This window comes from Mesoplodon bidens, assembly GCF_964165515.1.
Source record: "Mesoplodon bidens genome assembly, chromosome: 14".
Taxonomy (NCBI): Eukaryota; Metazoa; Chordata; class Mammalia; order Artiodactyla; family Ziphiidae; genus Mesoplodon; species Mesoplodon bidens.
Window position 1 is genome coordinate 26,642,240 of NC_138170.1, and position 14,371 is coordinate 26,656,610.

The 14,371-nt window shown below is 39.1% G+C and overlaps 1 protein-coding gene across 7 annotated transcripts in view; it reads right to left on the bottom strand.

Moving 5' to 3' along the window:
- Window positions 1-14,371, bottom strand: part of ALMS1 (ALMS1 centrosome and basal body associated protein) — a 255,741-nt gene that overhangs the window by 133,159 nt on the left and 108,211 nt on the right. The window lies entirely within an intron of this gene.

Sequence of the window (14,371 nt, forward strand, 5' to 3'; positions counted from 1 at the left end):
GCTCAGCTGCCCACCCAGTTTGGTTCCTCAGAAGACCTCAAGAAGCAGAGCTTTCTTTCCTACCCTGGATATGAGAGAAAAATACAGTTCTACCTTATTTGAGCCATTGTATTTGAGTCTCTTTGTTACAGAAGCTTGGCCTACAACCTAATATTTACCATTAACAATAGGAAAAAGAACTAGTACCTCTTTCTGGGGTATAGGATCAGTGCCTAAAGATAAATATAACATTTCTTTGAGATTTCTGTGTTTTACCTATAAAATTATAACCTGGCATTCTATTTAATTTTAGTGCCACATTTGATTTCATATAAAAATATTTTAAATTATGGTGCTATCTCTCACATAATGGAGGAGATGTACTTTTCCCTATTCCTCCTGCTAAGCACAACTAAAAATCCTGGATATTATATACACAACAAACTTAAAAAGAATCTGAAAGGTGTAGAGAAAAAGGCAAACTGGCTAGGGACCTTGGGACCTGAGGAGTAACAAGGTAGTGAGATCCCTGGGTTTTCTTTTTACTTCAAATATCCCAGACTTGGAGGTGAAGACAGCGACCCATGTACAAAGAGCACAGAAGAGCACAAAGAGCACAAAAGCTCTAACAAAAACCTGCTCTCATTAGCTTAAAAACAAGCAAAGGTAAAGTTTAGCAAGACACAAAACTTTTAGACAATAACCGCTCTCTTCCAGCCAAATATCACAGAAAAACACTGTGGCCTCACCCACACGCACACCAGCAAAAGCCAAGTGAGGAGCTTGAGATCTATCCTTTCAAAACTCTAATAAGGAACCCCAACATCCAGGCCAATGTGGAATTAGAGATGGTGAAGCAAGATCCCAGAACTATTTTCACCCCTGATGGCTAGTAATGAGCTGCCCCTCCCTGTGATGTCAGTAGAGACGACATGGGGAGACAGCTTTCATTCCCACTTAGCAGTAATGAGGTGCCTCTCTCTCTCCCAGGTGCAGACTGGAAGAAAAGATTTGCAAATTTCATATCCAATAAAAAACTTACAAAGAACTCTCAAAATTGAGGAGTAAAAAAAAAAATTTTTAAACAATCCAGTCCCCCAAAAGGGGCAAAAACATATACATTTCACTGAACAGGACAGAGATGGGAAATAAGGGCATGAAAAGATGTTCAACACCATTAATCATTAAGGAAATGGAAATTAAAACCACAATGAAGTATCACAACACACCTATCAGAGAATGGCTAAAATAAAAAATAACGACAGGACTTCCCTGGTGGCGCAGTGATTAAGAATCCGCCTGCCAATGCAGGGGACACGGGTTCCAGCTCTGGTCTGGGAAGATCCCACATGCCGTGGAGCAACTAAGCCCGTGCACCACAACTACTGAGCCTGTGCTCTAGAGCCTGTGAGCCACAACTACTGAGCCTGCGCTCTAGAGCCCATAAGCCTAGAGCCCACACTCTGCAACAAGAGAAGCCACCACAATGAGAAGCCCACGCACCACCTCAAAGAGTAGCCCCTGCTTGCTGCAACTACAGAAAGCCCGTGCAGCAACGAAGACCCAACGCAGCCAAAACATAAATAATAAAAATAGAATAAATTTTTTTAAAAATGACAACATCAAATGCTGGTGTGGCTGTGGAGTAATGAGATCACTCACACATTACCAGTGAGAATGTAAAATGGTACAAACGCCAAATGGTACAAATGGTGTGGAAGTTCTCAAAAATTTAAAACATACAATTACCATATGACCCAGCAATAGTAATAAAGACCTATGTTCATCAAAAACCTGCAGAGGAATGTCTATAGCAGCTTTATTTGTAATAGTGAACAACTAGAAAACTACCAAGTTGTCATTCAACAGGTACATATTTAAACAAATTATAGTACATCCATACCATGGAATACTACACATCAGTAAAAATGAACAGACTGTTGATACTGAATATTCTGCAGAGAATTATGCTGAGTGAAAAAGAAGTCAATACTGAATGACTGCACACTGTATGATTTCACCAATATGAGTCTTAAAATGACAAAATTATAGAAATAGAAACTAGATTAATGGTTGCCAGGGGTTAAGAAAGGAATGGGAATAAGAGAGAAGTGGATGTAGCTATTACAGGGCAACATAAGGGACCCTTGCGGTGGTGTAAACATTAAGTAGCCTGACTGTATCAATGTCATTATCCTGGTTGTGATATATTGTTACAGATTTGCAAGATGTCATTGTTGGAAACTAGGTAAAGGGGAAAAGCAATCTTTCTATATTATTTCTTACTACTTTATGAGAATCTACAATTACTTCAAAGTAAAATGTTTAAATTTTTAAAAAGCCAACAAACTAATTAAAACACCATTGGACAAAAAACCCTTTAAAAATGTGATATTTATTCCAGGGCTTCTTATTACCCTGACACTGCCTGACATATCACTGGGAAATAAATATTACAATTGGAAATAAATACTCCAATGACTAAGAATCATAAACTTAGTCCAGCCTCTTAAAACAGGGCATGATTAGATTTATATTCATCCCAAAAGGCATTTCTTCCTCCTTTCCAATAATCCGTATCTTACAATTCTTTGAAACACTCCAAACCCTACAGCCTTCCATCATCTCTTTCAAGCTTTATAATAATTATAAACAGCTTTCAAATAACTTTTCCATTTAAAAAATTCTTATAGCTTTGGTATTTGGCAAATAAATTTTAGTATTTTCATATAACCTTTTCCAGATAAGCCGTAAAAACTTATCTTATATCCCAACAATGTATCACATGTTAAAAGCTACTATTTACCTCAACAAAATCCAACACTCTTTAATGATAAAATCATTCAGTAAACTATAAGTGAAAGGGACTTCCCCAAACAGATGAATGGCATTTACAAAAGATGCACAGCTAACATTATACTGAATAGTGAAAGAGCAGATGCTCTTTCCTTAGGATAAGGCCAACACAAGTATGTCCATACTTCCTCTTATCATCTGGAGGTTCTAGCCAGGGCAATCTAGAAAGCAATTTAAAGAAATCCAGAAAGGAGAGGAAGGAGTATCTCTATTTGCAGATGACATGATCTTCTACACAGAAAACAGGAAGGAAATCATACAAAAACCAACTAGGACGAATAAGCAAGTTCATTGAAGTTTAGGATGTGAGCTCAACAGACAAAAATCAATTGCATGTCCATACACAGTGAACAATCCAAAAATGAAATAGAACAATTCCATTCACAACAGCATAAAAAAGAATAAAATACTTAAGAATATATTTATCAAAATAAATAAATAAATAAAACTAGTACACCACAAAACATTATTGAAAGAAATTATAGAAGATCAGAATAAATGGAAAACTGGCCCAATGGATTGGAAGACTTAATATTGTTAAGATGGCAATATTCCCATATTGATGTACAGATTCAAGGCAATTCCTAACAAAATGCCAACTGGCTTTTTTTCTTTGCAAAAATTGACAAGCAGATCCCAAAGTTCATACAGAAATTCAAGGGACCCACTGTAGCCAAACCAATCTGGAAAATGATGAACAAAGCTGGAGGACTCAAGTTCTGATTTCAAAACTTATCACACAGCTACAGTAATCAAAACAGGGTGGTACTGGCACAGGAACAGATATATAGATCAAGAGAATAGAACTGACAGTCCAGAAATAAACACTAACATTTATGATGAATTGACAAAAAGGCCAAGAAAATTCATAGGGAAAGAACAGTCTTTTCAGCAAACATTGCTGGGACAACTAAATATCCATGTGTAAAAGAATGAATTTGCACTCCATATATTTAAAAATGCCTCTAAGGGGACAGGCAACAAAAATAAAAATATATACATGTAGTTCTCCAGTTTTCCCAGCACAACTTATTGAAGAGACTGTCTTTTCTCCACCGTATATTTCTGCCTCCTTTGTCATAGATTAGGTGGCCATAACTGCATGGGTTTATTTCTGGACTTTCTAGAAAATCAATAGTTCCAATGACCTATATTTCTGTTTTTGTGCCAGTACCATACTGTTTTGATTACTGTAGCTTTGTTGTATAGTCTGAAGTCAGGGAGCCTAAGTCCTCTAGCTCTGTTCTTCTTTCTCAAGATTGCTTCCACTATTTGGGGTTTTTTGTGTTTCCATAAAAAGTGTAAAATTTTTTGTTCTAATTCTGTGAAAAATGTCCTTCGTAATTTGATAGGGATTGCATTGAATCCGAACACTCCCTAACACCATACACAAAAATAAACTCAAAATACTTATTTGCAAAGCAGAAATAGAGTCACAGATGTAGAGAACAAACGTATGGTTACCAAGGAGGGAAGGGGGAGGTGGGATGAACTAGGAGATTGGGACTGACATAAAAACACTACTATGTATAATATTGATAACTAGCGAGAACCTACTGTATAGCGCAGGGAACTCTACTCAATGCTCTGTGCTTACCTAAATGGGACAGAAATCTAAAAAAGAGTGGATATATATATACATATAGCGGATTCACTTTGCTGTACAACAAGAAACTAACACAACATTGTAAAGCAGCTATACTCCAATAAAAATTAATTTAAAAAATACAAACCAAATTAAAAAAAATACAGGTGCATATAATCAGTGAAAGACCCTTCTCAAAGAAAACTAATGTTAATACTTCTCTTGTTTTTTTAAAGAGAGAAATCTTAATTACATAAGCTCTGGTTTGGTTATTTTTCAGTAAATTTGAAATATTAAAGATCTCTAGATTAAAATAAAGACAGGTACAATTTGAATCTTTCATATATAATTTAGTTTTAACAAGGAAATTTACAAATTTGAGTTTAAATCCATCACAGCATTCAATGGTAAAGGGTTTCACCAGAACTCAGATTAACTCTTTTGATTCACTTCAGTAGGAAAAATAAAAACTGGAAAATAAAAAAATAAATTAAAAAAAGTAATAATATATAAATTAGACATCAAAACTTAAAACTCTGTATCAAAATATACAATCAAGAGAGCTAAAAGGCAACCTACAGAATGGGGGAAAGTATCTGCAAATCATGTAACTGATAAAGGGTTAATATCTAGAATATATAAAGAATTCTTACAACTCAAACAAAAAAAAACCCAATTCAAAAATGGGTAGAGGTCTTGAATAGACATTTCTCCAAAGAAGATATACACCTGGTCAACAAGACCATGAAAAGTTGTTCAAATCAATAATCATCAGCAAAATGCAAATGAAAAGCACAATAAGTTGTCACTTCATACCTGACATGGCCATTATTAAAAAAAACACACACACACAGAAAAAAACAAAACACACAGAAAGTATTAAGTGTTGGTGAGAAGGTGAAAAAATTTAAATCCTTATGCACTATTGATGGTAATGTAAAATGGTATGGTTGCTATCGAAAACTGTATGGCAGTTCCACAAAAACATAAAAATAGAATGACCATATGATCTAGCAATTCCACTTCTGGGTCTATACCAAAAGAATTTAAAAGCAGAGTCTCAAGGAGATATATTTATATGCTCATATTCACAGCAGCACTATTCAGAAGAGCCAAAAGGTGGAAGTTACTCAAGTGGCCGCTGATGGATGAATGGATAAACAAATGTGGTACATACATACAATGGAATATTATTCAGCCTTAAAAAGGAAGGAAACTCTGACACATGCTACAACATGGATGAACTTTGAGGACGCAATTTAAGCAAAATAAGTCGGTCACAAAAAGAAAAAAAATGTATGATTCCACTTTTATGGAGCTATCTAAAGGAGTCAAATTCAGAGACAAATTAGAATGGTGGTTGCCACGGGTTGGAGAAGAGGGGGGATAGGAGATTGTGGTTTAATGGATATAGAGTTTCAGTTTTATAAGAAAAAGAGTCCTGAAGATTGGTTGACAACCATGTTAATACAGTTAACACCATTCAACTTCAGAGTTAAAAATGGTTAAGATGATAAATTTTGTTATGTATTATTTTAGCACAATTTTTAAAAACAAAAAGAAAATAATTTAAAATTGCCTCAAAGAGGATCACAGACCTAGATATAAGAACTAAAACTAAATCTCTTTGAAGATAATGATGAATTTTTGTGACTCTGGGTTATGCCATGATTTCTTAATATGACACCAAAAGCACAAGCAATAAAAGAGAAGTATAATTCGGACTTTGTCAAAATAAAAAACTGTGGGACTTCCCTGGTGGCGCAGTGGTTAAGAACCCGCCTGCCAATGTAGGGGACACGGGTTCAAGCCCTGGTCCTGGAAGATTCCACATGCCGTGGAGTAACTAAGCCCGTGTGCCACAACTACTGAGCCTGAGCTCTAAGGCCCGTGAGCCACAACTACTGAGCCTGCGTGCCACAACTACTGAAGTCTGTGCATCTAGAGACTGTGCTCCACGACAAGAGAAGCCATTGCAATGAGAAGCCCGCACACTGCAATGAAGAGTAGCCCCCGTCTGCCACAACTAGAGAAAGCCCGCGTGCAGCAATGAAGACCCAATGCAGCCAAAGATAAATAAATAAATAAATTTATAAAAAAATAAAAAACTTGTGTTTCAAAGGTCAGCATCAAGAAAGTGAAACGACAGTATAAAGAATCAGAGAAGGGGCTTCCCTGGTGGCGCAGTGGTTGAGAGTCTGCCTGCCAATGCAAGGGACGCGGGTTTGTGCCCCGGTCCGGGAAGATCCCACATGACACGGAGCAGCTAGGCCCGTGAGCCATAGCCGCTGAGTCTGCGCGTCCGGAGCCTGTGCTCCGCCATGGGAGAGGCCACAACAGTGAGAGGCCCGTGTAACACACACACACACACACACAAAAAAAAAAGAATCAGAGAAAATACGTACAAGTAATATATCTGATAAAATCTAATATTCAGAATATACAAAGAACTCTTACAATTCAACAGTAAAAAGACAATTAAATTTTAAAATGGGCAAAAGATCTGAATAGAGATGTTTCTGCAAAGAAGATAAATGACAAATAACCACATGAAAAGACACTCAGTATCATTAATCATTAGGAAAATAAATTAAAAACAAGATGAGACACCACTTCATACCCATCAGAATAACTATAATCAAAAAGGCAGAAAATAGTGACATTGAAAAGGTTTTCTAGTATGAGAAACTAAAACCCTCATACACTGTTGGTGGGAATGTAAAATGGTACAGTTACTTTTGAAAAATAGTTTGGCAGTTCCTTAAGATGTTAAACATAAAGTTATTATATGTCCTAGCAATTCCACTTCTAGGTATATATAGCCAAGAGATAGGAAAACATGTCCACTCAAAAACTTGTACACTTAGACTTCCGGGTAAGATGGCGGAAGAGTAAGACGCGGAGATCACCTTCCTCCCCACGGATACACCAGAAATACAGCTACACGTGGAACAACTCCTACAGAACACCTACTGAACGCTGGCAGAAGACCCCAGACCTCCCAAAAGGCAAGAAACTCTCCACATACCTGGGTAGGGCAAAACGGAGAGATCCCCACACAGAGGATCGGTGCCGAGCGGCACTCACCAGCCCGAGAGGCTTGTCTGCTCGCCCGCCGGGGCACGCAGCGCTGGAAGCTGAGGCTCGGGCTTCGGTCAGAGCGCAGGGAGAGGACTGGGGCTGGCGGCGAGAACTCAGCCTGAAGGGGGCTAATGTGCCACAGCTAGCCGGGAGGGAGTCCGGGAAAACTCTGGAGCTGCCGAAGAGGCAAGAGACTTTTTCTTCCCTTTTGGTTTCCTGGTGCGCGAGGAGAGGGGATTAAGAGCGCTGCTTAAAGGGGCTCCACAGACGGGGGCGAGTCGCGACTGAAAGCGCGGAGCCCAGTGACGGGCGTGGGACGCTGGGGCTGCTGCTGCCGCCGCCAAGAAGCCTGTGTGCGAGCGCAGGTCACTGCCCACACCGCCCTTCCGGGAGCCTGTGCAGCCCACCACTGCCGGGGTCCCGGGATCCAGGGGCGGCTTCCCTGGGAGAACGCACGGCACGCCTCGGGCTGGTTCAACGTCACGCTGGCCTCTGCTGCTGCAGGCTCGCCCCGCACTCCGTGGCCCTCCCTCCCGCCCGGCCTGAGTGAGCCAGAGTCCCCGAAGAGGCTGCTCCTTTAACCCTGTCCTGTTTGAGCGAAGAACAGACGCCCTCCGGCGACCTACACGCAGAGGCGGGGCCAAATCCCAAGCTGAGACCCAGGAGCTGTGAGAACAAAGAAGAGAAAGGGAAACCTCTCCCAGCAGCCTCAGAAGCAGCGGATTAAAGCTCCACAATCAACTTGATGTACCCTGCATCTGTGGAATACATGAATAGACAACACATCATCCCAAATTGAGGAGCCCGGAGTCAGTGCTGTGCCCCTGAGGTGGGAGAGCCAACTTCAGGACACTGGTCCACAAGAGACCTCCCAGCTCCACATAATATCAAACGGCAAAAATCTTCCAGAGATCTCCATCTCAACACCAGCACCCAGCTTCACTCAACGACCAGCAAGCTACAGTGCTGGACACCTTATGCCACACAACTAGCAAGACAGGAACACAACGCCACCCATTAGCAGAGAGGTGGCCTAAAATCATAAAAAGTCCGCAGACACCCCAAAACACACCACCAGACGTGGACCTGCCCACCGGAAAGACAAGATCCAGCCTCATCCACCAGAACACAGGCACTAGTCCCCTCCACCAGGAAGCCTACACAACCCACTAAACCAACCTTAGCCACTGGGGACAGACACCAAAAACAACGGGAACTACGAACCTGCAGCCTGCAAAAAGGAGACCCCAAACACAGTAACATAAGCAAAATGAGAAGACAGAAAAACACACAGCAGGAGAAGGAGCAAGATAAAAACCCACCAGATCTAACAAATGAAGAGGTAATAGGCAGTCTACCTGAAAAAGAATTCAGAATAATGATGGTAAAGATGATCCAAGATTCTATTTCCCAGATCCAAAATCTTGGAAATAGAATAGACAAAATGCAAGAAACAGTTAACAAGGACCTAGAAGAACTAAAGATGAATCAAGCATCGATTAAAAACACAATACATGGGCTTGCCTGGTGGCGCAGTGGTTGAGAGTCCGCCTGCCGATGCAGGGGACACGGGTTCGTGCCCCGGTCTGGGAAGATCCCACATGCCGCGGAGCGGCTGGGCCCGTGAGCCATGGCCGATAGGCCTGCGCGTCCGGAGCCTGTGCTCCGCAACGGGAGAGGCCACAACACTGAGAGGCCCGCGTACCACAAAAAAAAATAAATAAATAAATAAAAATAAAAACACAATACATGAAATAAACAATACTCTAGATGGGATCAATAGCAGAATAACTGAGGCAGAAGAACGGATAAGTGAGGTGGAAGATAAAATAGTGGAAATAACTGCTGCAGAGCAAAATAAAGAAAAAAGAATGAAAAGAACAGAGGACAGTCTCAGAGACCTCTGGGACAACATTAAACGCACCAACATTCGAATTATAGGGGTTCCAGAAGAAGAAGAGAAAAAGAAAGGGACTGAGAAAATATTTGAAGAGATTATAATTCAAAACTTCCCTAATATGGGAAAGGAAATAGTTCATCAAGTCCAGGAGGCACAGAGAGTCCCATACAGAATAAATCCAAGGAGAAATACGCCAAGACACATATTAATCAAACTGTCAAAAATTAAACACAAAGAAATCATATTAAAAGCAGCAAGGCAAAAACAACAAATAACACACAAGGGAATCCCCATCAGGATAACAGCTGATCTCTCAGCAGAAACTCTGCAAGCCAGAAGGGAGTGGCAGGACATAATTAAAGTGATGAAGGAGAAAAACCTGCAACCAACTACCCAGCAAGGATCTCATTCAGATTTGATGGAGAAATTAAAACGTTTACAGACAAGCAAAAGCTGAGAGAGTTCAGCACCACCAAACCAGCTTTACAACAAATGCTAAAGGAACTTCTCTAGGCAAGAAACACAACAGAAGTAAAAGACCTACAATAATGAACCCAAAACAATTAAGAAAATGGGAATAGGAACATACATATCGATAATTACCTTAAATGTAAATGGACTAAATGCTCCCACCAAAAGATACAGATTGGCTGAATGGATACAAAAACAAGACCCATATATATGCTGTCTACAAGAGACCCACTTCAGACCTAGAGACACATACAGACTGAAAGTAAGGGGATGGAAAAAGATATTCCATGCAAATGGAAACCAAAAGAAAGCTGGAGTAGCAATTCTCATATCAGACAAAATAGACTTTAAAATAAAGACTACTAGAAGAGACAAAGAAGGACACTACATAATGATCAAGGGATCGATCCAAGAAGAAGATATAACAATTGTAAATATTTATGCACCAAACATAGGAGCACCTCAATACATAAGGCAAATACTAACAGCCATAAAAGGAGAAATCGACAGTAACACACTCATAGTAGGGGACTTCAATACCCCACTTTCACCAATGGACAGATCATCCAAAATGAAAATGAATAAGGAAACACAAGCTTTAAATGATACATTAAACAAGATGGACTTAATTGATATTTATAGGACATTCCATCCAAAAACAACAGAATACACATTTTTCTCAAGGACTCATGGAACATACTCCAGGATAGATCATATCTTGGGTCACAAATCAAGCCTTGGTAAATTTAAGAAAATTGAAATCGTATCAAGTATCTTTTCCGACCACAATGCTATGAGACTAGATATCAATTACAGGAAAAGAGCTGTAAAAAATACAAACACATGGAGGCTAAACAATACACTACTTAATAACGAAGTGATCACTGAAGAAATCAAAGAGGAAATTAAAAAATACCTAGACACAAATGACAATGGAGACACGACAACCCAAAACCTATGGGATGAAGCAAAAGCAGTTCTAAGAGGGAAGTTTATAGCAATACAATCCCACCTTAAGAAACAGGAAACATCTCGAATAAACAACCTAACCTTGCACCTAAAGCAATTAGAGAAAGAAGAACAAAAACATCCCAAAGTTAGCAGAAGGAAAGAAATCATAAAAATCAGATCAGAAATAAATGAAAAAGAAATGAAGGAAACGATAGCAAAGATCAATAAAACTAAAAGCTGGTTCTTTGAGAAGATAAACAAAATTGATAAACCATTAGCCAGACTCATCAAGAAAAAAAGGGAGAAGACTCAAATCAATAGAATTAGAAATGAAAAAGGAGAAGTAACAACTGACACTGCAGAAATACAAAAGATCATGAGAGATTACTACAAGCAACTCTATGCCAATAAAATGGACAACCTGGAAGAAATGGACAAATTCTTAGAAATGCACAACCTGCCAAGACTGACTCAGGAAGAAATAGAAAATATGAACAGACCACTCACAAGCACTGAAATTGAAACTGTGATAAAAAATCTTCCAACAAACAAAAGCCCAGGACCAGATGGCTTCACTGGTGAATTCTATCAAGCATTTAGAGAAGAGCTAACACCTATCCTTCTCAAACTCTTCCAAAATATAGCAGAGGGAGGAACACTCCTAAACTCATTCTACGAGGCCACCATCACCTTGATACCAAAACCAGACAAGGATGTCACAAAGAAAGAAAACTACAGGCCAATATCACTGATGAACATAGATGCAAAAATCCTCAACAAAATACTAGCAAACAGAATCCAACAGCACATTAAAAGGATCATACACCATGATCAAGTGGGGTTTATTCCAGGAATGCAAGGATTCTTCAATATACGCAAATCAATCAACGTGATACACCATATTAACAAATTGAAGGAGAAAAACCATATGATCATCTCAATAGATGCAGAGAAAGCTTTTGACAAAATTCAACACCCATTTATGATAAAAACCCTGCAGAAATTAGGCATAGAGGGAACTTTCCTCAACATAATGAACGCCATATATGACAAACCCACAGCCAACATTGTCCTCAATGGTGAAAAACTGAAACCATTTCCACTAAGATCAGGAACAAGACAAGGCTGCCCACTCTCACTACTCTTATTCAACATAGTTTTGGAAGTTTTAGCCACAGCAATCAGAGAAGAAAAGGAAATAAAAGGAATCCAAATCGGAAAAAGAGTAAAGCTGTCACTGTTTGCAGATGACATGATACTATACATAGAGAATCCTAAAGATGCTACCAGAAAACTACTAGAGTTAATGAATTTGGTAAAGTTGCAGGATACAAAATTAATGCACAGAAATCTCTGGCATTCCTATATACTAATGATGAAAAATCTGAAAGTGAAATCAAGAAAACACTCCCATTTACCACTGCAACAAAAAGAATAAAATATCTAGGAATAAACCTACCTAAGGAGACAAAAGACCTGTATGCAGAAAATTATAAGACACTGATGAAAGAAATTAAAGATGATACAAATAGACGGAGAGATGTACCATGTTCTTGGATTGGAAGAATCAACATTGTGAAAATGACTCTACTACCCAAGGCAATCTACAGATTCAATGCAATCCCTATCAAACTACCACAGGCATTTTTCACAGAACTAGAACAAAAAATTTCACAATTTGTATGGAAACACAAAAGACCCCGAATAGCTAAAGCAATCTTGAGAACGAAAAATGGAGCTGGAGGAATCAGGCTCCCTGACTTCAGACTATACTACAAAGCTACAGTAATCAAGACAGTATGGTACTGGCACAAAAACAGAAAGATAGATCAATGGAACAGGATAGAAAGCCCAGAGATAAACCCACGGACATATGGTCACCTTATCTTTGATAAAGGAGGCAGGAATGTACAGTGGAGAAAGGACAGTCTCTCCAATAAGTGGTGCTGGGAAAACTGGATAGGGACATGTAAAAGTATGAGATTAGATCACTCCCTAACACCATACACAAAAATAAGCTCAAAATGGATTAAAGACCTAAATGTAAGGCCAGACACTATCAAACTCTTAGAGGAAAACATACGCAGAACACTCTATGACATAAATCACAGCAAGATCCTTTTTGACCCACCTCCTAGAGAAATGGAAATAAAGACAAAAATAAACACATGGGACCTAATGAAACTTCAAAGCTTTTGCACAGCAAAGGAAACCATAAACAAGACCAAAAGACAACCCTCAGAATGGGAGAAAATATTTGCAAATGAAGCAACTGACAAAGGATTAATCTCCAAAATTTATAAGCAGCTCATGCAGCTCAATAACAAAAAAACAAACAACCCAATCCAAAAATGAGCAGAAGACCTAAATAGACATTTCTCCACAGAAGATATACAGACTGCCAACAAACACATTAAAGGATGCTCAACATCTTTACTCATTAGAGAAATGCAAATCAAAACTACAATGAGATATCATCTCACACCAGTCAGAATGGCCATCATCAAAAAATCTGGAAACAATAAATGCTGGAGAGGGTGTGGAAAAAAGGGAACACTCTTGCACTGCTGGTGGGAATGTGAATTGGTACAGCCGCTATGGAGAACGGTTTGGAGGTTCCTTAAAAAACTACAAATAGAACTACCATATGACCCAGCTACTACTGGGCATATACCCTGAGAAAACCATAATTCAAAAAGAGACACGTACCAAAATGTTCATAGCAGCCCTATTTACAATAGCCCGGAGATGGAAACAACCTAAGTGTCCATCATCGGATGAATGGATAAAGAAGATGTGGCACATATATACAATGGAATATTATTCAGTCATAAAAAGAAATGAAATTGAGCTATTTGTAATGAGGTGGATAGACCTAGAGTCTGTCATACAGAGTGAAGTAAGTCAGAAAGAGAAAGACAAATACTGTATGCTAACACATATATATGGAATTTAAGAAAAAAATGTCATGAAGAACATAGGGGTAAGACAGGAATAAAGACACAGACCTACTAGAGAATGGACTTGAGGATATGGGGAGGGGGAAGGGTAAGCTGTGACAAAGTGAAAGAGCGGCATGGACATATATACAGTACCAAACGTAAGGTAGATAGCTAGTGGGAAGCAGCCGCATAGCACAGGGAGATCAGCTCGGTGCTTTGTGACCGCCTGGAGGGGTGGGATAGGGAGGGTGGGAGGGAGACGCAAAAGGGAGGGGATATGGAAACATATGTATATGTATAACTGATTAAATTTGTTATAAAGCAAAAAAAAAAAAAACTTGTACACTTATGTTTATAGCAGCACTATTCACAATGGGCAAAAAGTGGAACATGTCTATCAACTGGTGAATGGATAAATAAAATACAATATATCTATACAATGGTATATTATTTGGCAATCAAAAGTACTGAAGTACTGATTCATGCTACTATGCAACATGGATGAATCTTGAAAATACTATGTTAAGTAAAAAGAAGGCAGTCACAAAAGATCACATATTAAATGACTCCATTTATATGAAACGTCCAGAATAGGCAAATCCATAA